The following is a 22127-nucleotide window of genomic DNA, read 5'->3' as shown; positions in this document are numbered from 1 at the left end:
TGTACTGTTTCTTTAAAACAGATTTCTTAGTAACAGGGGCAGTTCCTGAATTCAAATAAACCATTTTGTATGTTACGGATTTAAAAGAGTTAACTAATTACAGGCTAAGATAATGCCTTTTTCAGTGTTTTTAATTTTTAGAATTCACTACATAAATTGCAGGTGGTTGTGGGTCTCAAAACACTGGGGACATTTAATCGTCTTAGCACTACCCTCAATACACCTGTTCTAAGTCCAGGGGTGAGCATTGCAGATATCTGCACTCTTGCCCCTTGTGGCATCTTTTCCAAGCCATGCCAACTGGTGTTTAAAGCAGTTTTGCAGGTGGTGAATAAAAACTTTGGTCAGAAATCCAGTAAGGAATGTGGATTTCTTTAACTCCATCTTAGAATGGGGAAGAAGGGTATTCTAAAGGTAAAAATGGGGGCTGGTTGTTTTCTGGTCAAATTTGCAAGGCTGGCTTGAAGAGTACAAGGAGATAAAGTTAATGAAAGGGCTGTACTTTTGGTTTATATACCACATATCAGTGAAATCACATGGTTCTCTGCTTTTTCTGTCTGACTTATTTCACTCGGCATTACACTCTCAAGATCCATCCAGCAACAAAAGAACAAGACAAACAAATGAGAAACAGAAACTCATAGACACAGACAATAGTTTAGTGGTTGCCAGAGGGTAAGGGGGTGGGGGGTGGGGGGTGGGAGATGAGGGTAAGGGGGATCGAATATATGGTGATGGAAGGAGAACTGACTCTGGGTGATGAACACACAATGGGATTTATAGATGATGTAATACAGAATTGTACACCTGAAATCTATGTAATTTTACTAACAATTGTCACCCCAATAAATTTAATTAAAAAAAAAAGAGTTGGTGTTTCCTGTTCTGGGTGCTACTGAAAAACATTCTGGTACTTAGAGTTGAGATGCACAACCTCACCCACCAACTTATCAATGCAGCAGCCTGTGCATGGCAACTGGCTGTTAGATTCAGCACTGAGCCACCCAGGATTAATTCGGTCATTTTCATAAATATATTTACTATCGGTAGTTATTGAAGTGTCGCTTCCATTTATAGTTCTCTGGGAGAGTTCTAATTTTTGGTTTTTGGTTTGTGTTTACTTTGGCATTTTGTATCTTGTATTCATCCCTAAACATGTTTTGTACTTTTTTTTAAGAAAAGAAATTCTTTTGTGTATATACGGATACTTGCATGGTATACTGTTGTCAATGTTGGGTTCTTCAAAAGGTCTTGCCGCTGTCAGGTGTTATGCACTATATCCATCATAACTGTATTAAACACATTTCACATGTAAATAAATGCAGACATTTGGCCCTCAAAAAAAAAGTGGGATCTCTATGTTCCTTTCCTTTAAATATGAAAGAGCTGTGACATTTTGACCTATTTAGCATGACCAGAGTACTAATAGAAGGTGACAGTGACAACCAGCATCAATTGCTAGATAGGTGATTAAAGATGCCTCTAAATGATCCCACTTCCTAACTGTCTGATCCCATCTGGTCATAAAATTTTTCAAGCTGAGGACCCAGACATTGTGAGGCAGAGACAAGCCATCCCTGCTGTGACATGTCCAAATTCCAGACCCACAGAATTCATAAGTGTAATTCAATTTTTTTTAAATTTTATTTTATTAAATTTATTGGGGTGACAATTGTTAGTAAAATTACATAGATTTCAGGTGTACAATTCTGTATTACATCATCTATAAATCCCATTGTGTGTTCATCACCCAGAGTCAGTTCTCCTTCCATCACCATATATTCGATCCCCCTTACCCTCATCTCCCACCCCCCACCCCCACCCCCCTTACCCTCTGGCAACCACCAAACCATTCTCTGTGTCTATGAGTTTCTGTTTCTCATTTGTTTGTCTTGTTCTTTTGTTGCTTTTGGTTTATATACCACATATCAGCAGAAAAAGCAGAGAACCATGTGATTTCACTGATAATTCAATTATTTTTATTCCACTAATTTTGGGGTACTTTGTTATGGAGGAATGGTAATTAGAATAGTGGCCATGGAATCCATGTTATTTTAGGAGGCAAAAAATACGTTCAAGAAATTCAGCTGGATGGGAAAATGCATCTTTACTGACACTAGATTTTTGAAAAATACGTATTATACCATTTCATACATTTCTACACTCACTTAAACAACTGTTTTGTTTTTTTCTTCTGAAAGAAGCTTTCCTGCTCCTCCCAAGCAGAGAGAAGTATCATACTTCACCCATCTTGGGTGCTACCATTGTGTCGTGGATGCCCCTCTATTAGTGTCCTTGTTATACTTGTTGCACATGTTCTCCCTCCTCTCCTAAAATAGCTTGTCTATATCACTTCTGTCTTCCCAGTGCCTTGCATTGAGGTTTAATTAATACATTTTTTTGGTGATTAAATGAATGTTTCTAAAGATCATTTTAATCTAAGCTGGCTTTACTCTCCTCTAAATGTCAGCTTTCACCATGTACCAGGTCGGCACCAAACTTCCTCCAACAAAATTGGAATATAGATGAGGGTCTGAGCCATCTGTTCTGTTCTGTTTGATTTAAGGTCATCTGCGGCTTTACAATCCAGCTTTTACCACTAGCATTTCATACATTTGTTTCCTACAGTTCTGCTTATTACAAAAGTAAACACATTGAGGGATGATCACAGTATCACAGTAATGAGGAAGCCAAGACTATAGCTAAAAGCAACAATAACCACAGTAATAATAAATGCAACTAATAGTTAATCAAATTTTACTCTGCTGTAGTCAGTGTACTAATGTTTTACGTAGATGATCCCATCATATCTTTGTAACAGTAATATGAGATAGACACTATTATTATCACCATTTTACAGATGAGGAAGTTGAGGTTCAAAGAGGGTAAATACCAAAATTTCACTGCTAGCAAGTTGTAGCATCCAGGTCTTTCTGACTCTAAAGCTTAGTCTACTGACAAGTATACCCATCAATATGCTGGCTTCCTTGCGAGTTTTTTAAAACCATTTATTTTTAATGGCAAAAAACAACACACGTCTGGAATTTAAAGGCATTTGAGGCAATAGCTTCATTGAATGAGGAGAGATGTTTCAAGAAATAGGTGGAAGCAGGTTTTTCTTTTTAGTATGAATCTGTCCCACTAAGGACAGCTGTGAAGATGGTTATATATTAGTCATCTCATAGGATCTGGGGCAGGGAGTGGGGGTAGGTGTATCCTAAATTCAGTCATTTTCCTACCTTGTGATCCACTTGCCCCTGCAATTCCAGGTAATGAGATTCAGAACTCATTTTCCCCCTATCTTGCCACCACCAGTCAGGTTTATCTCCTTTGTCCACAACTGAAATCCTTTGGAAGGGGGCAAGGAGCACCCTCTGAGTTTGGGAGAAGACCTCATAAGAGAGGGCTGGCTCTTGATGGGCACTTCAGATGAAAGAGCCATATGGATGGCAGCCAGAGATAACTGTTGGGCAAGAAGACCCCAGATCTTACCTTCTAGCAATAACAGGTACTTGAAGGTGATGATTAACGCCAACTCAGCATCTGTACTGCTAATGTGGATACAGATGAGGGATATACAAGAGCTGACAAACTGAGGGAAGAAACAGAATTTGGTTTAACTGTATGGAAGTAATTCTAATTACAGGCATTTATGTAAACTGTTTACAATTTATGCCTAATTTCCAGCAAGGACAATAACAATTATGCACATCAATAAATATGTCAGGTTAATTTAGTTGTAAATTTTGATTATAACAGCAAACCTTGTATGTGTATGCTCTGTCTTCATAATTTGTTGCTCACAACTTACAAAAAAATGAGACAGAACATTGGCTGGGGGGCTAAGAGTGTGGAAGTTGCAGAGGTGACAGTCTGGGGTTGAATATTTACTGTGTGTACCACACAAAGTAGATAATCAACAAATGCATAAATCCCTGCAGTTTAACTTCACCAGAGTCCTGTAGGCAGCTCCACAATCTTTTATTCATTTATTGTTGACTCATTGGCCTTATTCATCCCCACAGCCTGTCCCAAACATTTTCTGTTCTTCTTGGTCTCTCAACTTACCCTCTCCTCTCTCCAATTCTTGTTCAGTGAATAAGAATGACCTCATCCTGATCCTTGCACATCAGGGCTAGCTGAAGCCCCCCTACTTTGCCTCCCAAATTTTCTTAATATTGCAATCTTCTTCTCCCTTGGGCCTATGGCCTCCGACAAATAGGTATGCCTTTTTACCTGTTCTCTGGCCCTTTCCCCTCCCATCTCCTCAAGGGCTGGTTCTCTTCCCCAGCATTTCACTATGTCTTTATTCTCTTTCCCTGTTTTTTTTTTCCTTTTTCTTTTTTTGCCATACACATAGTAGGCACTCAGTAAATCTTTGTTGAAATTTCCTTCAGACACATATGGCACACAATGGGACACACACACACACACACACACACATACCTATCCTTACTGTTCTCCCAGCTACTACCATTTTCTCCCCTTCCTTTAATTTAAACTTGGACTTATTATACATCTTATGTATCCAATTAGGTTAGAAATTCACAGTGAGAAAGGTTTCTGTGTTATTTTTTTTTTCTGATTTCTTAGCACAGCTTGAAGCGCTCAAAAAATGTTGAAAGTTCCCCATTTATTGATCTTCACAGGCTGATTCTTCTGGAGAAGGATGGGGATATCTAGTACTTTCTTGTCCACTTGATCTTGGAGAGCCTCAGTAGGACAATAGAGAGCATGTGCAGAGCAAAGGGCGTCAGTTTTTCACCATTAATTCTGATATTAGCTGAGGGTTTGTCATATATGGCCTTTATTATGTTGAGGTATTTTCCTTGTAAACCCATTTTATTAAGTGTTTTAATCATAAATGGATGTTGCATCTAGTCAAATGGTTTTTATGCATCTGTTGATATAATCATACGATTTTTGTCCTTTATTTTGTTTGTACAGTGTATCACATTGATCAATTTGCATGTGTTGAACCATCCTTGTGCCCCTGGGATGACCCCACTTGGTCGTGATGTATAATCTTTTTAATGCATTGTTGCATTCAATTTGCTAGAATTTTGTTTAGGATTTTTCATCTGTATTCATCAGAGATATTGGTCTGTAGTTTTCTTTTTTTGTGTTATCCTTACCAGGTTTTGGTATCAGAGTAATGTTGGCCTCATAAAATGAGTTAGGGAGTATTGTCTCTTCTTCAGGTATTAGATCCTTTTTGAATGTTTGGTAGAATTCACTAGCGAAGGGATCTGGTCCTGCACTTTTGCTTTTGGGAAGGTTTCACATGACTGATTACATTTCCTTACTGGTGATGGGTCTATTTAGATTTTCCAATTCTTCATGATTCAGCCTAGGAAGGCTATATATTTCGAAGAACATGTCCATTTCTTCTAGGTTATTGTATTTGATGGCATATAATCCTTCATAGTATTCTTGGATGATCCTTTGCATTTCTGTGGCATCCATGGTAACTTCCCCTCTTTTAGTTCTGATTTTGTTTATTTGTGTCTTTTCTCTTTTTATCTTAGTGAGTCTAGACAAAGGTTTGTCAATTTTATTAATCTTTTCAAAGAACCAGCTCTTTGTTGTATTAATTTTTTTCTATTTTCTTTTTGTTCTCCATTTACTTTCATTCTGCTCTGATTTTTATTCTTTCCTTCCTTCTGCTGACTTTGGGTTATATTTGTTCTTCTTTTTCGGGTTTTGTAAGGTATAACATGAAGTTATTTATCTGGGATTTTTTTCTACTTTCTTGAGATAGGCCTGTAATGATATAAATTTCCCTCTTAAAACTGTTTTCGCTGCATCCCAAAACTTTTGGTAGGTTGTGTTTTCATTCTTACTTGTTTCTATGTATCTTTTGATCTCTCATTTCTTCTTTGACTCAGTCTTTCTTTAAAAGTATGTTGTTTGATCTCCAGATATTTGTGGGTATTCCTGCTTTCTTTTTACAGTTGATATCCAATTTCAAAGTCTTATGATCAGAGAATATGCTTGGAATGATTTCAATTTTCTTAAATTTGCTGAGGCTAGTTTTATATCCAAATATATGATCTATCATTGAGAATTTACCATGTACACTAGGAAATGTATAGTCTGATGCTCTAGGATGAAGTGCTCTACAAATGTCAACTATGTCCATTTCATTTAACGTGTCATTTAGGGCTGCTATTTCATTATTTGTTTTCTGTTTGGATGATCTATCGATAGCTGTCAATGATGTATTTAGGTCCCCTACTATAATTGTGTTTTGATCAATTTCTCCCTTTAGTTCTGTTAGTAGTTGCTTAGTATATTTCGGTGCTCTCTGATTGGGAGCATAAATATTGATGACTGTTATGTCTTCCTGTTGTATAGTCCTGTTTATCATTATTAAATGTCCATCTTTGTCTCTTGTTACAATTTTTTTCCTGAAGTCTGTTTCATCTGGTATCACTACGGCTACACCTGCTTTTCTCTCAATACCATTTGCTTGGAGTGTCAGTTTCCACCCTTTCACTTTGAGTTTATATTTGTCCTTGTAGCTGAGTTGTGTCTCTTGGAGGCAGCATACAGTTGGGCTTAATTTTTGGATCTAATCTGCTACTCTGTGCCTTTTTATTGGTGAGTTCAGGCCAGTTACATTTAGGTTGATTATTGATATATAAGAATTTCCTATCATTCTGTCTCTGGTTTTCTGGTAGGATGGTGTCTCCATTGTTTCTTTGCTTTTTTGTTGCTGCCTATTATTTCAGTGTGATGGTATTCTATGATTTTCCCCTCTATTTCTTCTTTTTTTATGTTATATATCTCAGTTCTGGATTTTTTTTGAGTGGTTACCATTAAGTTTATGTCAAAGAAAGTTTCATATTTAGAGTATTCCATTTTCTTCAGCATGCTTACTTTCTCCATTCCCTTGTGCTGGTTCAGACCTTTACTCTCTCCCCTTTTATGTTTTTGTTGTCACAAATTATCCCTATTTATGCTGTGAGTTGACTTTTGCGCTGCAGCTGCAGGTTGTCTTTTTCCTCTTTTTTTAAGTGTTTTTTTTTTTCTCCCTTCTGTACCCTGTATATTATGTTTAAGTGTATAGTGTCCTATTTGGTATAGGGGTTGCCATTTCTTGCTTCTGTCTGTTTGTAATACTACTCATGGTTTTGTATTCTTTTGCTTTATTGTTTCTGGTTGAATAGCCTCCTTCAGTATTTCTTGTAATGCAGGTCATATGTTAGAAAATTCCCTCAGCTTCTGTATGTCTGGAAAGGTCTTTATTCCTCCTTCACATCTAAAGGATATCTTTGCTGGATATATTATTCTTGGCTCATAATTTCTCTCAATAGTTTGAATATTTGATTCCACTCCCTCCTGGCTTGTAGAGTTTCTACTGAGAAATCTGATGATAATCTAAAGGGCTTTCCTTTGTAGGTTACTGTCTTCTTTTCCCTGGCTGCCTTGAGGATTCTTTCTTTGTCGTTGATTTTAGACAGCTTCAATACATTGTGCCTTGGGGAAAGCCTGGTGAAATTGAAGTCATTAGGTCTCTCCATTTGCTTCTTGGATTCGAGGATCTAGTTCTTTCCACATGTTTGGGACGTTCTCGTGGACTATTTGTTTGAATATACTCTCTGTTCCCTTTTCCCTTTCTTCTCCTTCTGGTATGCCCATTATTCTTATATTGCTCTTTCTGATGGAGTCAGAAAGTTCTTGTAGAGTTCTTTCATTTCTTTTAACTCTGAATTCATTCTCTTCTTCTATCTGTGTGATTTCCAGATTTCTATCTTTGATGTCACTGAATTCTTTCCTCCATCTGGTCAACTTTACTACTCAAGCTGACTATTTCATTCTTCATTTCTTTTATCAAGTTCTTAATCTCCAGAAATTCCATTTGGTTCTTTTTAAAAATTTCAATCTCTTTAGTAAAATGTTCATTTTGTTCTTTGATTGTTTTTCTGAGTTCATTAAACTGTCTGTGTTTTCTTGCATCTCATTGAGTTTTTTCAGAAATGCACTTTTGAATTCTCTGTCGCATAAGTCACATATTTCCATGTCTTTAAGTTCATTTTCTGGAGACTTTTCATTTTCTTTCTGAGCTGCCTCTGTTACCTTGGTCATTCATGGCAATTAATTATTTATGATTTCTCTTCCCAGACATCTAGAGGAGTGGGTTCTGCAACAGGTTTATAGGAAGATGTCTTTCTTTTTTTTTTTCCCAGTAGGTTTTGGTAGAATGTTTTCCCTTTAACATTTCTTGTAATACTGGTTTAGTGGTGATGAACTCCTTTAGCTTTTTCTTGTGTGGGAAGCTCTTTATCTGGCCTTCGATTTTAAATGATAACTTTCCTGGATAGAGTAATCTTAGTTGTAGGTCCTTGCTTTTTATCACTTTGAATATTTCATTCCAATCCCTCTGGCCTGCAAAATTTCTGTTGAGAAATCAGTTGACAGACTTGTGAGAGCTCCCTTGTAGGTAACTAACTTCTTTATCTTGTTGTTTTTAAGTTCCTATCTTTTTCTTTATCTTTAGTTATTTTAATTATGATGTGTGTCTTTGGGTTCATCTTTTTTGTAACTCATTGTGCTTCCTGGGCTTGTATGTCTATTTCTTTCACCAGGTTAGGGAAGTATTCCATCATTATTTCTTTAGATTGTTTTTCAATTCCTTTTCTCTGTATTCTCCTTCTGGTATATGAATGACGCAAATGTTGGTATGCTTGATTTTGTCCTAGAGGCCCCTTAAGGTATCCCCATTTTTTTGGATATTTTTTTTCTTTTTGCTGTTCTGATTGGGTGTTTTCTGCAATCTTATCTTCTAAATCACTGATTGAATCCTCTTCTTAATCTAATGTACTCTTGATTCCCTGTAATATATTCTTAATTTCAGTTATTGCATTCTTTATTTCTGACTGGTTCATTTTAATGTTTTCTATCTCCATTTTTATGTTTCCTATCTCTTTGTTGAAGTTCTCCCTGAGATCACTGAGCATCCTTATAACCAGTGTTTTGAACTCTACATCTGGTAGATTGCGTGTCTCAATTATTATTTTTTTCAGTTCTTTTTTCTGGAGTTTTTCTCTCTTCTTCAATTGAAATGTTTCCTTGTGTTCCCATTTTCACTGTCTCCCTGTGTTTGTTTCTATGTGTTAGGTAGAGCTACCATGTTTTGGGGACAGAGCCCCAGAGAGCTGTTTCCAGGCTCTCAGCCGCACGTGGAGGGATGCTGGCTCGGGTAGTAGATGGCCGTCAGCTGTGGCTGGTTGGCCATCAGCTGTAACAATTGTGCCATTGGCCACTAATATAAGTGCTGCGGCTACGGAGGAGAGTCGAGGAGAGTTGGTTGGTTGGCAGCAAAGTGGACAGCAGGTCGCATGTTGTGTGAACCCATCCTCAAGTGAGACCATAGTGGTATGACTCCCCTACCTATGGCTCCATGGGTGTTCCTTTTTGGCCTCACCATATCCTGCATTCTTATATGGGGAGCCGGAGCAGAGACCCCGCAGGCCACCCCGCACGACACATGTCTTCCAGTCTTAGCACACTGGCCTTATGTAGAAGGTGTCCGGTGGGACCCAGTAGTGCAGTCTCCCTTGTCACCTGAGCTGAGTGTTCCAATATGTCCCATCTGTGGGTTGTGTGTTCCCTTCTATTGTAGTTGAACCTTGGTTGCTCTTTGAACATCAATAGGAGGGACTTACCCTCAGGCTGTTTTGTTGTGAGGACTGGCTGTAACTACAGTGGAGGAGCTGTTGTGCACAGGCTTACACTACAGAGCAGAATCTGTTTCAGGCTGTGCCCTGATGCCTGTCCAGTTTGCCTTTAGGGTGTGTCATCCACCAAGGCAGCCAGCTGGATCGTGTTCAAACTCAATCCAAAGCAGGCCACTAGGCATGCCAGCACTGGAGCCTTCTGGGAGAGGCCACACTACAGGCCAAGTTCAGGTGAAGCCTGCTCCCTGCTCATTATGGAATGAGCCATAAAGCAATCTGCAGAAGGGTGCCACTGTGCTTGGCTTGGAGGTGCCTAGTAAAGGCCAAGCCTCAAATCAAGGCCAGCTGCCATTAGTGCCTGGCTTCGGGCTGCTTAGCAACAGGTACAGGGCATGCCAGTCCAGACACTGCTTGCTTGGGGCTTGTGAACCTTTGAGAGTTTTTAGGGAAGTCCACAGTATAAGCCAAGAGAGGTCATTTGTATGGAAAAATCACTGGAAGTGCTTTGGGTGGGCCTGAAAATTGGGTGAGGTGGGGTCTCAGTTAATCACCAGAGCAAGGCAAATTGTGTTAACCATATTGATGAAGACTTAGATATGGCAGCTGCCTGAGTTTGCACATTGAGTGGTGCGAGGGCTCAACAAAGTAACAATAGTTTCTGCTAGCACATCTGTCTGGGAGAAAGCTGTCCCTCCAGCCCTTGCTCTGAATCCAGACAACTCAGTTCCTCCCCACATGTCCCTGGTGCCATTCAAGCTGCTGCCCCAGTACTGGAGTTCAGAGCGAGTGAGTCTGTCATTGAGTAAGTGCGGGCCCTTTAACGGGAACGCCTGGGACTCCAGCAGCCCTCTGTCTCACTCAGCCACGATTGCCACTGTTTTTTACAGTCAGAATTTGTGGGGACTTCTCTTTCCAGGACTGGAACCCTGGGTTGGGGAACCTGGTGTGTGTGGTGCTGGGACACCTCACTCTTCAGCAGGGACCTCCACAGTCAAGATATCACTCCCAATTTTTGTCTGTCACACGTGGGTGTGGGACCAGCCATTTTACATCTCTGCCTCTCCAACCAGGTTCAACTTGGCTTCTTCTGTATGTCCTTAGTTATAGGACTTCTGTTCAGCTAGACTTCCGGCAATTCTCAATAACGGTTGTTTTGTAGTTTAGTTGTAATTTTGATGTGGTCATGAGAGGATGCAGGCACAGCGTTTACCTGCTCCACCCTCTTGACCAGAAAAAATTTTATACTCCTTCTTATAACAAATATTTTGGGACTCTCCCTTCACTATTCTGAAATGATGCTCATAGATAATATAACTTACCTACATACATAATTTCAAAAAATCATTATGGTGACCTAACTGAAATATAAATGAGAAATGAAAGAAAAGCAATTTACAATAAAATGTGTATTTCAATATGTAAATGCAAGGACATGACTACATCAGAAAACACAATGGAATACATAATGATTGCACCACCTTAAAATGAGTAAGTTTATATTTAAGAAAAAATAAGAGGATTGGGAGCCATTACATATAAGAACGGAAAACATAAAAAACAGATATTTTGGAAAGCAGTAAGATAAAAGCTGCTGTTGAGATAAGACAGGGTTCATATAATGATAGTGTTTACCTCACCCATATTATTAAGATTCATTGGAATATTTGAAAACTGTGTGGGATACAGGATAACTCTTCATTATACAGGATTATCCCATGAACTTCAGAAAACTAGCATCACTGACTTCCATCTTCTAAATGTCACTAGCACTTCCCAAACTTTGTGACAACCAAAATGTCCCCACAATTTCTCAAACACATCCTAATGGATGGAACTCCTTTAGTTCAGAACCAGTACTCTAGTGGAAACCCATTACTAAGGGAAAGGCAAATCTTCTAAGAGTCATGGAACTTGCTTTCTTAGGAAGTGGGAATCTCCATGGGTTAGAATTCCCTGTCTTTACAACGTTTTTGGTGACTCATTTTGGGGACTCTGAGACACAATGTTGAGATCCTGATAGTGATATCAACCGAACAACCATGTAATAACCTTTGCTCCCTCAAATGCTACTCTAGTCTTATTTTATCCTCTCAAATATTCATTACCAATTCATCACTGTCTCACTGATTCTGCACATTTTTTGACCCATGAAATAACTTATTTCTCAAGATAGGCCAACTGTCTTACACATAGCAGTAGCTTGGTAACAATTTGATATTGTCCAGTGGTCATAATATCTTTGGCTACCTTTTAAGTTCAAGCCACCCTCAAATCCCCTCACCACCAGTCACTCTGACACCGAACCTTTGACATCCAGCTGGTTACCATTTCATGTCGTATGTATTTTCTTGATTCTGTCTTGACCATTTTTTAGGTGCCATATTTTTACTTTAATCTGTTTTAATAGTATTATGTCCATAATGTACTCTGTTTTATTAAAGACGTGTACTGAACATTACCATTTCTTTGATGTTCCATGGATACTGTTCAGTTGAAATTGTTAATTTCATAACTATAATTTTCAAAATTTTATTGTAAAAATCTTCATATTTTTCACAAAGTTCAAAATATTTAAAAATAAGTACCTAAAATTCCACAACCTAGATTCTACCATTAAAATTTTACTGTACTTGTTTTTTCAGATTATACATCAGTGGCCCTCTCCATTCATCAATCCATCTTATTCTTTAATACATTTCACAGTAAATTGTAAACATCAATACACTTGTTCATAAATCTTTCAGAATTTATATAATTAATTAGAGTTAAATATTTGCTTATAGATTTTTTTGGATATGAATTTTACATACCATGAAATGTAAAAGCCTTAAATTCACATTTGAAGAGTTTTCACAAATTCATACATATGTGTAACCTAAATACCTTTCAACATATAGAACATTACCATCATCCCAGAGTTCTCTCATTTCCCAATGCAATCAATCCTTACGCCATCCCCCAGAGGCAAACACTGTTCTGCTCTTTTTCCTACAATAGATTAATCTTGTCTGTTCCAGAATTTCATATGCATATAATAAGACAGTAAGTACTTTTATATGTGAAGGTTTTTTGACACAAAATAATGTTTTTGAGATTAATCCATATTGTTCCATGTAGTCTGTAGTTTGTTCCTTATTACTGTGAATAATATTCAGTTTTATGAATATACCAAAGTTTGTTTATCCATTGTCATACCGATAGACCCCTGATATATTTCCAGCTTTTAACTATTATGGCTAAATCTTTTATGAATTTTCATGTACAAGTTTTTATGTGGACATACAATTTTTATTTATACTGAGCTAATATGTAAGATTGCAGTTGCTTGTCATAGGACAATTTAGTTTTACAAGAAATTGCAGACCATTTTCCAAACTTGTATCCTTTTATATTCCCACCCAAATATAGGAAAGTTCTGATTGCGCCACATTCTTGCCCACATTTGATGTTGAAAGTTATCTTAAGTTTAACTGTTTAGACGTGTGTGCATTGATATCTCATTGTACTTTTAATTTGCCTTTTTCTGATGACTAATGATATTGAGTGCTTTTTTTGTATATATTGGCCACTTATATATTTGCCCTTGTGAAATGTCTGTTCAAAGCTCTTGTCCCCTAAAAAAATATTTTAAGATAACTTTAGATTTATAGAAGACTTGCAAGAATAATGTGGAGAGTTTCTGTATAATCATCATCCAGCCACCCCTAATGTTAACACATTACATAACTATGATCCATTTGCCAGAATTAACATTAGCACATTATTAACCGAACTACAGACTTTATTAGGGTTCTATCAGTGTTTCCACTAATGTCCTTTTCTGCCCCAGGATGAAATGCAGGATGCCACATTGCATTTACTCGTCATAGCTCCTTAGACTTTTCCAATCTATGACAGTTTCTCAGTCTTTCCTTGTCTTTTATAACCTTGGAACTTTTGAAGAGTATTAGTCAGTTATTTTGTACAATGTTCTTTGATTTAGCTTTGTCTGATGTTTTTTCAAGATTAGGCTGCGGTTCTATGTTAAGGAAAACAATACCACATAGGCAAAGTGCTCTTCTCAGTATATCATATCAGGGGGTACATGATATATCCACTGGATTTATCACTAATGATGTTAACCTTGGTCACTTGGTCAAGGTAGCGTCTTCTAGGTTTTTTACTGTGAAGTTACTCTTTACTGTAACACACACACACACATACATACATACATACATACATACATACATGCATGCTCGGTTATAGTTCAGTCTTTCTGATACAAGCAAGCCACTAAGTCTAGCCCATATTTAAACAGAGAATTAATCTCTGCCTTCTAGAGGGAGGAGTACCAAAGAATTTGTTAAAAAAAAAAAAAAAAAAGAAGTATCTTAACCACAGAAACATATACTATTTGAGGGAGATGCAAAATATTTCATTTCTCCTTTAGGTTACATTCACTAATTTTGTCATTCATCAGTGCATCTTGCCTACAGAAATTATTGTGCTATCATAATGGTGATTTTCTATTTCTTTCATTCCTTCTACTTTTATTAATTGGAATTCTTCTGTAAGAAAGAGTTGCCATTTCTTCCCCATTATTCAATTATTTCTTTATGTCAGCAATGACTCATTCTTTGAGTTACAATACAAGAATACCATTATTTAGTTTGTGCTCCAATTTGTCCAGCTTAGGCTATTGGGAGCTCTTTCAAGTTGGGTCTTATATTCTTTTCACATGGCCCTATTGTTTTCAGGTTTTTAAAAGCACTTTCTATCACTACAAGATACTCCAGGTTCATTTCATAGTTTCCCTGCTGCAGCTCTAGAATCGTCCATTTCTCCAAGGAGCTTTGGTTGCTTTTATTATAGAATGGTATTTAGAAAACAAGATCCGTGCCTAGGTCTGCTTGTTGCTACTGGGGTGTTACCATTTCTCGGCCCTCTTGGTAGACAGAGCAAGAAAATCTATGCATATACACACATATCTGTATTTTATTCTGTATCCATCTGTGTGTACATTAACATGACTATGAATCTAAACTATCTCTGACTCTAATCCAGCACTACAGGTTTTATTTTACTATTCCTCCTGTGGCAAGCAGAATAATGCCCCCTCCCAAGATGTCCACATTCAATTCCCTGAAACCTGTGAATATGTTACCTTACTTTATTGGTATTTAGTTATTCATAATGTTTTCTTATTATCTTTGTTTTCACAGTTTTATTGAGATTTAATTTACATATCAAAAATTCACCCAACGTATATGTAATAATTCAATTATTTCACTAGACTTACAGATTTTTGCTGCCATTATGACAATTCAGTTTTAGAATATTTTCATTCCCCTAAAAAGTTCCCTTGTATCCATTTATAGTTAATCCTAGCTCTCCTATGTAATTCTAGAATTATAGTTAATCTTAACCTTAGACAACCACTCACCAGCTTTCTGTCTCTAAAAAGTTACTTTTAATCGGTATTTCATATGAAAAGAATCATACATATGCAATTTTTGTGTATTGATTCTTTCACTTAGCATACTGTTGTTGAAGTTTATCCATGTTATGGCATATATTAGTAGTTCACTGTTTAAATTGCCAAAAAGCATTCTACTGTATAGATAAACTACATCATTTTTACCCATTCATCAGTTAACAGATACTTGTAATGTTGCCAGTTTGGGACTATTATGAACAATGTTGCTGTGACTATTGCTTTACATGTCTTTGAGCATATGTTGTTATTTCTCTTGGGTAAATTCCTGTGAGTGTAATTGTTCAGTCACACTTATAAGTATAAGCTAAATGTAAAAGAAAGTGCTATATTGTTTTCCAAAGTGACTGAACCATTTTGCATTCCCATCAGCAATGCATTAGGGTTTCAATTTCTCCATATCAACACCAATACTTGGTATGTCCTGTTTTATTCATAATATATGTTCTAAACACTGTGTATTGGTATTTAATCGTGGTTTCATTTTGTATTTCCATAATAACTAATGATATTTAGTATATTTTCATGTACTTATTAGACATTTGTTTATTTTCTTTAGGAAAATGTCTATTTAAATCATTCTCTAAGCCTTTAATAGGGTTGTTTGCCTTATTATTGAGTTATAATAGTTCTTCATATAGTCACACTTATAAGTATAAGCTACTCTGCTCTCTCTTCTCTTTCTGGCATTCTAGTCATGTATATTATAAGTCCTTTATTACTGTCCCATAGATTTTTCATATTTTTTTTGTTTTTCCCCTCCCCCTGCCAGAGCCTCTACAGGATTTTTTCTGACCTCACTTTGAGAATATTAAGGGATTCCTGGGGAAAAACAATCTAAACAAGTATAGGGCGACCCCTGGGAATTTTTCACTCCCACTCTAGTCCACACTTAACCACTAACATTTTTTTTTATTTTTATAATGACTAGTGAATTACGTAGTCTTACTGTTAATGGCTTCCAGCAGGTCTTCAGGTAAGCAGATCTGGAGGCACCTGCCACTCTATATTTTAACGTGTTTGTTTGCCCTGCCACCTCAATTCTCTGAGTCCAAGAAAAGTCATTGATTTGTTATTTGTCCAGCATTTTCTCGAATGGGAATGACAACTTCTAAGCTTTTTACTTGTTCAGGCTGAAACCAGGAATTCCCTATATTTTTTAATTAAGAGAAAATTCTTTTATATGTATTAAGATCTTTACCCTTTTCGATAATCTTTATTTCTTCCTGAGTATATGAATTTCCAACCAGTATTATTTCCATTTTGTTTGTAGAAATTCCTTTACCAGTTCTTTTAGTGTAGGTCTGCTGATGACTAATTGATTAGTTTTCTTATGCATGTAATCATTTTGATTTTGCCTTTATTCTTGAGGAATGTTTTTACTTGATGTAGAATTCTTAGTTGATTGTTTGCTTTTTGTTTGTTTGTTTGTTTGTTTTATTTCTTTAAAATGCCATCCCACAATCTTCTGGTCTCCATAGCTTCTGATCAGAAATTCACGGTAATTTGAATCATTGTTCATCCTTATGTGATGTGTCATGTTTCTTTGGTGGTTTTCAAGATATTTCTCCATAGTTTTGCTGTTCAACAGTTGAACTGTGATAGACCTACAAGTGGTTTTCTTTGTATTTATTCTGCTTTGGATTCATTGAACTTTTTGAATCTGTAAATTTATATCTTTCATCAAATTGTGGAAAATTGGGGGTATTATTTCCCAAATATATTTTCTGCACCTTTGCCCATCTGGCATTACAATTAATTAAGGCTGTTCATTTTTCTTGAATATTTTTCTTTTTTTTCAGATTGAATATTTCTTCTTGATCTATCAAGAAGTTTATTGTCTCTTTTATATGTTATCATTTCCACTCAGCATAATACCTTCTAGGTTCATCCATGTTATTGCAAATGGTAAGATATCGTTGTTTTTTATGACACAGTAATACTCCATTGTACATATGTACTACAATTTCATTATCCAATCGTCCACTGATGGGAATTTTGGTTGTTTCTACATTTTGGCTATTGTAAATAGTACTTCAGTAAACATAAGTGTGTATATATCTTTTTGAATTACTGTTTTGGATTTCTTTGGATAAATACCCAGGAGTAGAATTGCTGGGTCATAAGGTAGTTCTATTTTTAATTTTTTGAGGAACCTCCATACTGTTTTCCATAGTGGCTGTACCAATTTGTAATCCTACCAATAGAGCACAAGGTTGTTGTTGTTGTTGTTTTTCCATGTTCTTGCCAGAACTTCTTTGTTTATTTATTGATCATTGTCATTCTGACAGGTGTGAGGTGATATGTCATTGTGGTTTTCATTTGTATTTCTCTGATGATTAGTGATGGTGAACAACTTTTCATGTCTATTGCTCATCTGTATGTCCTCTTTGTAGAAATGTCTATTCAGATCCTCTGCCCATTTCTTAATTGGATTGTTTGTTTCTTGGGTGTTGAGTTGTACAAGTTTATATATATGTATATATATGTATATATGTATATATATGTATATATATGTATATATATATATATACATATGTGTGTGTGTGTGTGTGTATATATATATATATATATATATATATACACACACACACACATTTTGGATATTAACCCTTTTTGTGATGTGTCATTAGGAAATATCTTCTCCCATTCAGTAGGATGTCTTCTCGTTTTGTTGATTGTTTTCTATGCAATGCAAAAAAATTTTAGTTTGATGTACTGCCACTTGTTTATTTTTGTTTCCCTTGCCTGAGGAGATATAGCAATAAAAAATATTACTAAAGGTAATACCTGAGTTTACTTCTTATATTTTATTCTTGGAGTTTTATGGTTTCAGGTCTTACATTTAGGTCTTTAATCCATTTTGAGTTTATTTTTGTATATGGCATAAGAATGTGGTACAGTTTATCTTTCTTTTCTTTCCTTCCTTCCTTCCTTCCTTCCTTCCTTCCTTCCTTCCTTCTTTCCTTCCTTCCTTCCTTTCTTCCTTCTCTCTCTCTCTTTCTCTTTCTTTCTTTCTTTCTTTCTTTCTTTCTTTCTTTCTTTCTTTCTTTCTTTCTTTCTTTCTTTCTTTCTTTCTTTCTTTCTTTCTTTCTTTCTTTCTTTCTTTCTCTTTTTTCATGTGTCTGTCCACTTCACTTTGCCCAGCACCATTTATTGAATAGATTCTCTTTACCCCAATGTGTATTCTTGCATCCTTTGTCATAGTTTAAATGACCATATTTGGCATGAATTTATTTCTGGGCTCTCCATTCTGTTCCATTGACCTATACGTTTGTTTGTAATGCCAATATCATGCTATTTTGATTACTATGGCCTCATAGTATAATTTGATATCAGGGAGCATGATATCTTCAGATTTGTTTTCTTTCTCCGAATTGTCATGTCTATGTGGGGTCTCTTATGGTTCCATATAAATTTTAAGATTATTTGTTCTACTTCTGGGGAAAATGCCATTTTTATTTTGATAGGGATTGCATTGAATCTAGATTGCTTTGGGTAGTGTGGACATTTTAACAGTACTAATTCTTCCTAACCATGAGCATGGTATATGTTTCCATTTATTTGTATCTTCTTTGTCTCCTCATAGATGTTATTTCCTTTGAGAAACCATTCCTAACCACTCCGTCCCCAAATCTGTGTTTGGTTCCTTTCCTCTGTGGTACAAATATCCTGTATTTTACACTATTATATTACCCTTTCCATACTACAGAGTGACGACTTGCTCACCTATCTCTTTATTCTATTAGCCTGTGAGCTGTGTGAAGACAGAGAGTTTAACAGTCTTGTTAATGTATATCCAGTTATTAATACTTTACTTGGCACATAGTAGGCACTCAAGAAGTAGTTTAATAGATAAGAATAAGGCATACTAAAACATGGAGTTATACCAGGATCATCAAAGGAAAATAGATTGAAATAAGCATGGTATATGTATGTTAGGGGAATAAGCAGGGAGGGCCTGTTGCATGAAGTGAGCAGAGCTATTTGATAGTAGTCAAGAGCATATATATATGCAGTCAATTTTGGAGAGGCAGAGTGCAGTCAGAACATGGAGGACCTTGAATGTCAGAGTAAAGAATTACAGCTTAATGAAAAAGGCTACAAGAAATTCTGCAAACAAACATGTTTAAGTCTCTGCTTTGACCCCCAAATATATTCTTTGGCCTCCCAAATATCTGCTTCTTAAACGCTGTTCCTCCTGAAGAATAAGGGAGAAAAAAAGCCAAAGCAGCAACATTTATTACTGGGTTAACCTTGGACAAATTTTTTGTGTTTTTTTAATGAGCCATTTTTGAAGTATAATTTAGAATTCACCAATTGTAAGTATACGGTTCTATGAGTTGTGACAAATGTTCATAGACATGTGTTCATAGACCACCACAATCAAGATAAAGAACAGTTCCTTCATCCCCAAAAGTCCCCTCATTACCCTTTTCAGAAATCCCAAACTCCCAACCATGATTTCTGGCAACCACTGATCTATTCTCCATACCTACAGTTTACTTTTTCTAGAATGCCATATAAATGGCATTATACAATATGCAGCCTTTTAGGTCTGGCTTACTTTACTTAGCATAATATGTCTTTAACATTCATCTATGTTGGTTACATGTATCAATATTCTGTTCCCCTTTACTGCTGAGTAGTATACTTTACTTTGAATGTAGCACAATTTATTTATCCATTCACCAGTTGATGGGTATTTGGAATGTTTGGTTTGGAGCTATTATGAATAAAGTTGCTGTGAACATTCAAGTAGCAGTGGTTGTGTACTTGCCTAGTCCCTCAACTCAGAGCAAAGGTGACTGGCAAGAGATGAATTGGGTTTTGGAAAACACTGTTGGACCAAGAATCCATCAGGACTTAATAATCCTTTCCTCCTCCATCCAGTATAATTCACTGGTACTATTATAACGTTATTATTATTGGTGACCACAAGTTAAAAAACAAAACAAAACAGTGATTTCTCATTACTTAATTGAAGATTTTTGTAAATACAGATACACTGCAGTCATATATATATATATATATATATATATATATATATATATATATATATAGTTTATTGGGGTGACAATTGTTAATAAAGTTACACAGGTGTCAGGTGTACAATTCTGTAACACATCATCTATACAAATCTCTCTTCCTCATTTTCTGCATTTCCCTATTTAAATTTATTTCCCCATATTTCTGTATCTATTTTCTCCTTTTTCCTTTCTTACTTTCCTTCTTTCCCTTTCTTACTTTTTATTTTTTCTATTTGTCCTTCCCGTTCCTTATTACCGTCTTTCTCTTTTTCCTTCTGTTAACTTTTCCCTTCAACATCATTTTCTAGCATAAAAATTTATATTTACAAAATGTTTAAATCAAGGATGTAACCAATTTTCATGAACTGTTGCACATCATAAACATTTTGTGTTCCGCCAATTCACTTAATTTACTTGTTTTAACTATGAGTATGCTAAGCACTCATTTCTATTACATAAAATCACATCAGTCAATTACACCTAATTTCCTATAGTGGTTCTGAGAATTTCAGTCTGATAGAGCTATGTTTTGCTTTAAAGTATGCAGTTGTTGATTCCTATGCTGCATACCACTGCCAACTCTTCCTGCCCCCTCATTAAAACTGCTATGTTTTGACAAATTGGAGTCATTAGTATTTCAGCACTTTGAAATAGGTTTAATCATTCAGGTGGTGTTCTATGTTCAAACCTTTGTATTAACAAACTTCCCCTTTTATTTTTCTCGTTAAATAGGAACCTGATATTTAAGCATCCTAGATTAGTGTTACAGGTGCACTTTCAGCCCACCCATGAGCATCTGTGCTCAGATTCCCATGTCTAATGCCAATGAGCATTAGGTGGACTAAAGAAGTTCATTTTATAGCTTTATTAGAGTTGCTCCTTTTGTACCTAGGCACTTTTTCACATGGCCTTGGCTTAAAAGTCTGTGCTAGTTAACTCATATTCTGTTTCCTTTCTCAGGGTCATGAAGTCCTTCCTAAAAATAAAATGTGGAGGTGGGGGGGTTCTAACTGTGGTCTGGTCTTGCTAGCTATGAGTGGTGAAGCACAAAAACAAGGAGGAAGTAAAAAGGGGCTGTAGGAAATTGTGGTGTTTACAGTATGCAGGGAAATAATACCAGTGTCAAAGAATGAAATTAGAACATCACTAGCTTGAGAAATAACTTTACAGAGGAAGGATAAGAAGAAGTGAGAGGAGGAGAGAAGGGGAAAGCAAAGGGGTTAAGGATGAGAGGAAGAGATAATGGAGATAAGGAGGATTCAAAGACAACTTCTACCTCTTGTTCCTCCTCAGAAAAAATTCATTTCCAGTTTTATGAAGCCCAGGCCTCTCAGCAGTCCCTCACCAGCACAGTTTCCAGAGTCTTTAGAATCCTGTTCTTTCCCTTCTAGACACATTTTAGCTTGTGGCTGCTGGACAAATGTCCCTCCTCCCATCCTGCTATTTTCATTCAACACTTCAAGTACAGGTCTGCCAAACACAGAGTTGGGTTGTACTATCACCCCCCTTGTTTCCAACTCTATCTTCCCATTAATGCAGATCAAGATGAATTTAGTTTTTTGTGCAGCAACAACACACAGCTGACTAATACTGAGATTACAGTCCCTGAAAACCCTTAAATCTTTTTTGTATGTGTGTGTTGCTACTTAGCCACATCTCATCCTTTGCTTGTGCATCTGGTTGTTTATGGACCCAAATGAAGATTTCACATTTATATTCCATAGTTTGTGAACATTTAAAAATTACTTTTGATATATGTATTACTAAGCTTATTTCAGAGTTTGTAACAATAACTCTCATCAATTTTGAAGTCAAGTAAATATCATATTTTGTTTTGTTTTTATTCTGAAAATTAATTTTCAGAATGAAGGAACAGATAATTAAGATTTCAAGGGCATTTAGATTTTCAAACTTCATCTTTAAAATGTAAATGTCATCAAA

Source organism: Rhinolophus sinicus, chromosome 18 (genome assembly GCF_057876585.1).
Source record: "Rhinolophus sinicus isolate RSI-liver-muscle chromosome 18, RSI-T2T, whole genome shotgun sequence".
Lineage (NCBI taxonomy): Eukaryota > Metazoa > Chordata > Mammalia > Chiroptera > Rhinolophidae > Rhinolophus > Rhinolophus sinicus.
The sequence above is the reverse complement of the archived record's forward strand: the minus strand, read 5'-3'. Positions refer to the sequence as shown.